Below are 9628 nucleotides of genomic sequence, written 5' to 3' on the forward strand. Positions count from 1 at the left end.
GCAATCATATTCCTTTCATATAAAAGTGGAAAAATAACTCTGAGAGGTAGTTTAACTGGTCAAGTTTTGAATTTATTTTCTAATAATTACAAGTTTTAATCTTTTCAAAACTACTAAAAACTTATATGAATATTAACTTTAAAGTTTATAAAATTAATTAATAGTTTTTTTTAATTTTATTCTTTAGTGAGTGTTGGGAGGAATCAAGGACACTGATAAGGCTTTTGGGTAGCCTTCCCATCCATGGATAAAAAATGATAAGAGATAGGTGTCCACAAATAAAATCCAAACACACAATGGAATCCAAACCAATTCCAAGACAAAACAACTCGAAGCAGGATATTTTTATTGTTGATAAATATTGTTCACATGGGAATTAGTTGAAGTGATGGAGCTGAACTTAATCATGATCTAAGCTTATAAGAGCTAGCAATTCAAGTGAGGAGATCTAATCAAATCATACTTGGTATGTGTTCTTAGAAAACCATTTTATTTTATTTTTATTTTATTTTATATTAACAGTTGCAACGAAGAGGTTGATACTTGTTTTCGTTTTAATGTGTGTTTATGACATGATTGTTGTTGTGAAATACTTGATGATTGATAGAGATATTTATACATATTAGAGCAATTAGTTATTTGCAGTTTAATTTTATTGTTCTTATATTTTACACAACAAAAAGGGTTTTACATATTTTTATATTTTATGATCATTAAAATCCAATTAATTTGTAAGTTTATACGCCTGTTTGAGAGTGTGGTTGCGGTTACTTTTCAAAATACTTTTCACTCAGAAATATATCAAAATAATATTGTTTTATTTTTTAAAAATCAGTTTTTTATATCAGCACATCAAAATGATCTAAAAACATAAAAAAAACTATTAATTTGAAACGAAAAAAAAAATTTAAATTTTTTCAAAAGCGCTTTTGAAACGCAAAAACAAACAGCATTAGTACTTTGATGTTATAATTATTGTTTCAATTCAAGGAACTAAAAAAAAAAAAACCACCGTTAATTAAGAACTTGAAGCTCAATTATGGGATGCTAACAAACCGTATTGCTTACATATTCAGAAAGAAAGAAAAAAACACTAGCCTATGTTGTTAATCTGTAAAAGAAACGGATGGTAAGAAAACAATTATTTTCTAAAAGAGTTGGCTTCAGTACTGGTCCCCTGTGACGTGAGCTGCCACTTCTTTTTCTCAAGAAATGCTCTACTACATTCTCTCCCCTTGTAGTCCTCGTACATCACCAGTAAATATATTACGAGGACAAGCCTTGTATACTGCTAGTTCACAAAATGTTCCTTGTAAATATAATTTCTTTTAATCTTCAATTTTAATTTGTTGGAAAACTGGTGGCATGTGACCATGCATATAAATATAATACATAGCACCTGTTTAAATTACAGGGAGTTAGTTTTTTTTTTGGTATAGATATTTTTTTTTGGGTACGTACAGTAACATATAAAAAAGAATTGTGTTAATTGAAATTTCTTGACATGCTACACCTTAATAATTCTCATCTTAATTTCATAAATAATTGTGCTCTTTAATTTGAGTGGCTATATTTATTATTCATGTTTCATATTTTATTTGCTTGACGCGGTATAAAATTAGCACAAATTATATCACTCTAGAATGAAACTTATTATCCGCTCTTTTAGGAGGTGAGTGTGATTTTCTCCCATAATAATTGGTTAATGTGTGTTGTTTGTAAAAGAATAGAGAAAATATCATTGAATATTTTCCACCCTCATGGGATTGATTATATGTTTCCCAATTGGTAGTCTATCATAAATTATTTTGGCATGTTGTGCCAAAATGCCAATGGAGTCCACAAGAAACTCAAAATTAATGTATGTGATGCATGGAATATTGTGGATGAAGAGAATAGTCCTGACATTTTAATCTTGATCAATTTAGATATAATATTCTAACTTACATATTAGGAGATGATTACTAGCTTTCATTGTGAAATTTTTTATTTTAATATGTATGAAAAATTTTATTGTCTAATTCAAATTGTGCAATGAATGTAGAAAATAGCCTCCAAGAATTTGGTATTTGAATTGACTAAAGATGAGAAATTTAATGGAAAGAAGTATGACATTTCTTATAGGAAAATTCAACATATTAAGATGAGAAAGACGTACTTAAGATCTTGACCAATAACATGAACCCACTGAAAGAAGGGATAACTGCCTAACATCGATGTGATCTGCAAGCCTATGAGACTTAGAAGTAAGGATAGGATTGCATATTTTTCTATGTTGAGATGCATGTAGGATGACATAATTAAAAAGTTTGAGATGAATTAGAATGCTAAAGAAATATAGACCAACTTAAGGTAAAATTTGATGGCATGATAGCAACCAGGCTGCGAGCCTAACACTAATTTAACCAATATATAATAGACCCAAAGCATTCTATGGTGGAACACTTTAGGGTGATGTTTGTTATGATCAGAGAGTTGTAAGTAGCTGGTAATAATCTCACTGATGAACAAGAAGTTCAAGCTATCATTAGGTCCTTACTTGAATCCTCTTAGGGCCAATGAAGATAGTGCTAATGCACAATGAGGGTATTTAGACCGTTAATGATATTGGGCAACATCTATAACTTGAGGCGGAGCACAAAGAGGTGAATTGTACTATAGTTTTAGCAGCCCAAGCTAGACAGTGTAGGACATTCAGGCCTAAATATAAAAGGACAATAAAGGTGATGTAGTAAATTTGGCACCAAGAGTTGGAAGAGTAACCAAGCACCATATAGGCAAGCGTGGAAAGAAAAACATAACAAAGGTCTAGTGCTATAACCGTGGAAACATGGGTCACTTTGCTCAAGATTGCTCTAAGTTGAATAAGGTACAAACCTATACTGACTCTCTTATTGTTTATGTATGCTCATATGTATTTGTTGCTCATATTATCTCTAGTTGAATTGTAGACATAAGAGTAATAAAACATGTAGTAGGAATTCAAATTGGATATATAGATTACTGGGGTCTACCAGTAAGCATCCATTATGTTACTATATGTAATGGCACTTAGGTTGATGTTCTTGAAGTTTGCACATATTGCTTAAGGATGTGCATTGGGCTCAAGCCACTTTTATACGATGTGTTCTATGCCTTAAATATTCATTGTAATCTTTTATCAGTTTTAGCTATGTTGCCTTTACATTTTTCTTTTCACTTAAAAGGTACTCAAATGGACATTTATTTAGTTAGGAAATTCTTTCAACTTGGTAAGTTAGGTAAATATTTTTTTTCATGTTGGATTTGGACTTGCATTTTAATAATGATATTGCTTTGATGACATCTTTTACTTCTTCTAATATTATGTCTAATTCAATTAAATAGCATGCAAGATTGGGACATATATGACAAAATAGATTAGCTAGACTAGTTAAAGAAGGCTTATTAAGTTCACTCTCTAAAGTAAATCTGTCTATGTCATGACCTAAATCTCGGGTCCATGACCAACAATGTAGGAGTGGTATCGTAAGGACACCACATTTACATTAAGCCTTAGAACATACATATCATAAAACAAATATATAGAGAGTTTATGCATCATATTGCATAAGGATGTGCATTGGGCTCAAGCCACTTTTATACGATGTGTTCTATGCCTTAAATATTCATTGTAATCTTTTATCAGTTTTAGCTATGTTGCCTTTACATTTTTCTTTTCACTTAAAAGGTACTCAAATGGACAATTATTTAGTTAGGAAATTCTTTCAACTTGGTAAGTTAGGTAAATATTTTTTTTCATGTTGGATTTGGACTTGCATTTTAATAATGATATTGCTTTGATGACATCTTTTACTTCTTCTAATATTATGTCTAATTCAATTAAATAGCATGCAAGATTGGGACATATATGACAAAATAGATTAGCTAGACTAGTTAAAGAAGGCTTATTAAGTTCACTCTCTAAAGTAAATCTGTCTATGTCATGACCTAAATCTCGGGTCCATGACCAACAATGTAGGAGTGGTATCGTAAGGACACCACATTTACATTAAGCCTTAGAACATACATATCATAAAACAAATATATAGAGAGTTTATGCATCATATTGTAATCTTTCAAATATTCCTCAAAACCAATAAAAAAAATTCATAATTCAAAATACTTATTAAATTAAATAAAATCCAATATTTGAAATGAAAATCTAAACTTGAATGAAAACAACATAATAGTGCAACTAAGACATCAAATCACAAAGAACAAGAAAAGCCTCATAGAAGTAAGCAAGGCATACCAACAAACAAAGTGGCAGGTACTCTCAATCAAAGGTCAACATGCTAATAGAAACTGGGAGCCTAAAATAATATTAAAATGGAGGGGTGAGTTCAACCAACTAGGTGAAAGAATAACATTTAATATACATTTTAACTATTTATAAGTATAAAGACCAAAACAATATATATGTGTGTGTGTGCGCGCGCGCGCACAGGGGGGCTTTAAGCATAATAGCATATGATAATGGAATACATGTAAAAGATCAAATACCATCTCTTCTCAAATGGCAAGCAAAGCATCTTCAACTGAATCTACTATCACAGATCTTGGGCAGTGAACTTCACTGCTCCCCTCATCAGGTTTCATTTCCACTTTACCTAGTTACTTTAGTTTAATACCTTACAAGCCATTTATTCCTAATGTTTCCATTGCATTCCCTTACGCGAAACCAACTAGAACTCTCTCTTCGCTCTATACGAAAAGGAGAGCTTCCCTCTAAGTGACCAGACGACACCCGAAGGTGACCAGACGACATCCGAAGGTGACCATTATAGGAGGATAAGTCACCACAGGTTGGTGCCTCTCTCACCGCTACGTTTACAAATACGATGTGCACAAAGACTAACTACTCTCCGTTAATATGGAGTTTCTGACAAGTTCAATATCAAGACATAACAGGTATTCACATAATTATCAAAGTAATTGAATGTCATATCGAATAACATTTAATTCAGCATAATACGAATACATATTCAAGAAATTTGACACGACCAAAAGATTGATGTCTTCTCCCAAGTGCAGGAGTGTCGAAGTAATAAATAACCCGGCAAGACCGGGGTCGAACCACAGGGAGGTTAATTGTATAAATTATAAACAACAACAACAACAACAACAACAACAACAACAACAACAACAACAACAACAACAACAACAAGTTAAAGAGAGCTTTGAGATGTGATATTGATGTAAGGATTAAACAAGGATAAAAATAATTGTCAAGATTAGAGGATCCACTAATGGTATTTCAAACAAGTATAGTATAAACTCTTTTTATTATTCAACTGGAAACCACACACAAAGGAGGTTCCAATCGGATTATAAATTGTTAACATGATTACATTAGTTATCTTATTCGAATAATGCTAATACTTGTAAATGTTGTCAGGCATTCATGATTATAACTTATGTTAACAACAAATCAAGTTCCTTTCATAGCTCAGGTGTCGGTTATACCATACAGTATGGGCTATGAAAGTACCAAGTATTTGTTGTACCAAGTATTATACAACATAAATCTAGATTAACCATTTAACAAGCAAAGTATTAAAAGTGAACAAGATAGCAAATATAAAGCATGTTAGTATCCAACATTAAGGTCCATGTTAAGTTTATATTATACTTATTCTTACACCATTAGTGTACCCTTCTCACCTTGACATAATTAACTTAACTAAACATAATGAAAGAAAGAAACATAAATGAACAATGAAAGGAAATGAAAAGCATAAGCAAGAGATTAATATAAGCAAAACTTATGCATTACAAAATATAAAGAGAGAGCAAGAGCATGATCTTGATCTGAAAACCAAGATGCCTAAATACATGGCAAATGCCTCCTTTTATAGGCCAAAATTCAGAACTATTGATTTGTTGACTAATTGATGAATGGGTGGCCACATCTTGACTTGGTGACAATTCTTATCTTCTTGTCTACCAAAAACATCATTGATAACGTCATAATTTGAACAGACTTCAATCATGAAAGTTCTAGGAAATTGTCTCATCTTTCCAGGGTAAAAATTTGAGATCATTTGGACTTCTAGAACTCGAGATATGGGCTGAACACTGAACAGTGTCTGGGCTGCAGGACAGATTCAGACTTCTTCTTTGTTGATACAATTTAGACTTGAAAACGACCTTGTTAAATCTTGGGCTCCATATGAACGTTGTAGGCCTATGTCTTATCTTTCCATCCATATAAAATGGACCTAAATCCAAGATCTACAGCTCTAGATATGACCCAATTACATGACAGTGTTCCAGTTTGGACTGCACCAACATCTCTTTTCTAAGTTTGGCCATCTCTTTGTCCTTTCAATTTCAGTACTTCAACTCATCAATCAATTCTTTTATTTATGTGATAGGCCTGCATTTAAGATGAACATTTATCATAAATTAAAGGTATCTTATATAATTAGATATGTTATTATAAAACATGTTTTAGTTAAGGAGTTATTGATACTTCAAGTGCAAAATGATAATATAAAACCTTGATAAAAATGCACTTTTAAGTACTAATCAAAATTGATGAGTATTTGGAAATAAATCAACATATATAGATATTTAAGAAGGTCATATGTACTCATCATATATTCAACATATATAATTTATTTATATTATATGCATATTAAATATTATCTCATTCACTCGAAAAACAAAAATATCAGAAAAATATATGCAGAACTAGAGACTACTGAAGATCGTTAGAAGGTACTTCAGCAGAATCTATAACGGATATGAAAAACACTTAAAAACTAATCAAAGCAAGAATAACATAAAAGATTAAAACTCTAAACTTAGAGACCAAAACATAATTATAAAGCCAAACTGATTCACCCGATCGATTCTAAACATAACCTAAATTGATCAAACCTAACATACCCGATACCCTTACTGTTAGGTCAATCAGTCGACCACCATCACAAGCCAACCGGTCGGCCGGTTCAGACCAACCGATCAATCAGTTGATCAGGATTTCTAGAATCTTGATCTGCTAGTCTTCAAAATTATTGATTCCCCAACAATCAATATGTTCCTAAAAAACCAATAATTATAGTCCTTAATTAGTTCATTTTAAGCTAGAATTAGCGCCCTAAACTTTAATTAAAACTCTTAAATTATTCTATCATCACATCAAAATAAAACCCTAAACTATTCTTTAATCCTTCCACAATTAATGTCTTGATAAAAAATAATAGTAGAAAGAGATACTTACTTTCTTCTTCAACCTTCTTGAACCATAATTTAAGCTTAAAACTAAAATCCTTGGTATTTTAGGAGAAATTTATGGTAAGGGAGAAAAAAAATAGAAGAAGAAAAACAATTTTTTTTTGGTAACCTTCTCTTTAAATACATAGGTTAGTTTAGGTTGGGTTTGAGCTTAAATTTGTGCTTAAGTATGATGAGCCAAGAATATTGGTTTTACAACACTCCCCTTGTTATACAAAATTCATCCTCGAATTTAAACTCATAGAGAACAAAGAAAGGGCACAGTTCGATGCCCAACAAAGGCAGATAAAAACCATAAAAGGTGATATTATTCAGCCCACCAGTTTACTTGAACAAATCTTGAGATCTAGACCTGGAGAAGAAATTTAAGCTCAGCCTATAATTACCGCTCAACCTGCTTCTTTACAAGCAACTCACTTCACCTTCATTCCACAAGCGTTTGGAGGCCATTGGCACCACGCTAGAGGCCTAATTCACTACTCTTTTTTCACTTTCTCTACCAACACCATTTATAAACCTAGTTGTTGAAACCCATAAGGCAAAGGTGATAGAAGAAGAGGATTTTAATAAGTTGTCTGCTATTGAAGAGATATTAAGGGCAATTGAAGGAATCAATATGTATGATTTAGTAAAAGCAATTGAAATATGCTTGGTTTTGAACATAGTAGTCCTTAAGAAGTTAACAGTGCTAGAATTTGCTAAATACATCGGTACACAATGCTTAATGACTCATCTGAAAGTGTACTATAATAAGATGGCAAAAGTCGTCCATGATGAGAAGCTTCTGATCCATTTCTTTTAGGAAAGCCTAGGTGCTGGTGCTCTAAATGGTAAATGTGGTTGGATAACAAACCTAGTGAATGTCTTTGTCAAGCAGTATAAATTCAACATGGGTATTGCACCTCATAGAATGAGCCTACAAGATATGAAGATGGGTGTTAGGGAATTTATTCGGGAGTACACTAAGAGGTGGCATGGAGTAGCTGCTCAAGTGAATCCTCCACTATTAGAAAATAAGGGTTAGCTTGTTTACCAACACTTTCAAGATGCCCAACTTTGAGTGGAACCCAACACTTTATTGACCTAGTGATTGTGTCTAAAAATATTGAACAGACTATCAAAGCAAGAAAAATCATAGGTTCAACCATGAGCTCTAGAGTCATGAAAAAAGATGAATATGAAAATGGCCTAAAATTAGAGTAAAATGTAACAAGTCAAATTTATGAATGATAATGGTATCTACTACATTGTCACCAGATCATCTTTAGCGTAACAAATGGTTGGTAAATACTAAAAAGACAAAAGTTGCTGGGGAATCTTACCTAAAAAAATGTGGCATTTCTCAATCCTTTTGTTATAAAACTTTGTTTAGGGGTGAGCAAAAAAATCAAGAAACCGAGTAAACTGAGAAAACCGAGAAAAGAAAACCAAAAAAACCAAACCGGAAAAAAACCGAATAAACCGATTATTTTTTTTGTAAAAATTTTCAGTTCGGTTCGATTTTGGTTTCCAAAACCTAAAACCGGTAAAACCCCAACCGAACCGAACCGGTTCAGTTTAAGGGGTACTATAAATACAAAAAAAAAACGCGTTTTAAAACATAATTAACCCTAGACCTAGACACTCTCCAGTGACTCTTTATAGCCGCTCCCTCAATCCTCACGGCCGCACCTCACACAATTTACACTTTCATTCACTCTGCAACAAAACCAAGTTAATCCATCTTCAATTCTTCATCCATATCCCTTTTTGGCTCTCCCACACCATCTTCATCTTCAAAACTAACAACCTAGCTAGTCAGCCACATCCCTCTCCCACATGGCCACGAGTCGCATGACACACACCACATCGGCACACCGAACCTCCAGAGTCCAAATCTAGCAAACTAGTCCCTCTCTCTTTCACACCCGATCTTTAATCGTGTCCCAACTTACACCATGTATGATTTTTTTCCTGTCAATCTGTGTTTTTTATTTTTTTAACTTATGCATTGTGATTCTATGTATTTGTTGGTTGTTTTTTTTTTAACACCAGAGTCCAAATCTAGCAAACCAGTCCCTCCCTCTTTCACACCTGACCTTGAATTGTGTCCCAACTCACACCAGGTATGATTTTTTTTTCTATCAATCTCTGTTTTTATTTTTTTTAACATATGTTTTGTGATTCTGTGTATTTGTTACTTGATTTTTTTTAACACCAGAGTTTGAGCATTCTGTGTATTTTGGTTGATTTTTTTTCTGCATTAATAAATTTGTTGTTCTGTGTAGTGTGTATTCTATGATTAGCATAAGGATATTTTTATTTGTGCATTCTGTGTATTCTGTACAATTCTGTTTCTGTGGGTTCTGTGTAGTGTGTAATGTGT

This window comes from Populus nigra, chromosome 15, assembly GCF_951802175.1.
Source record: "Populus nigra chromosome 15, ddPopNigr1.1, whole genome shotgun sequence".
NCBI lineage: Eukaryota > Viridiplantae > Streptophyta > Magnoliopsida > Malpighiales > Salicaceae > Populus > Populus nigra.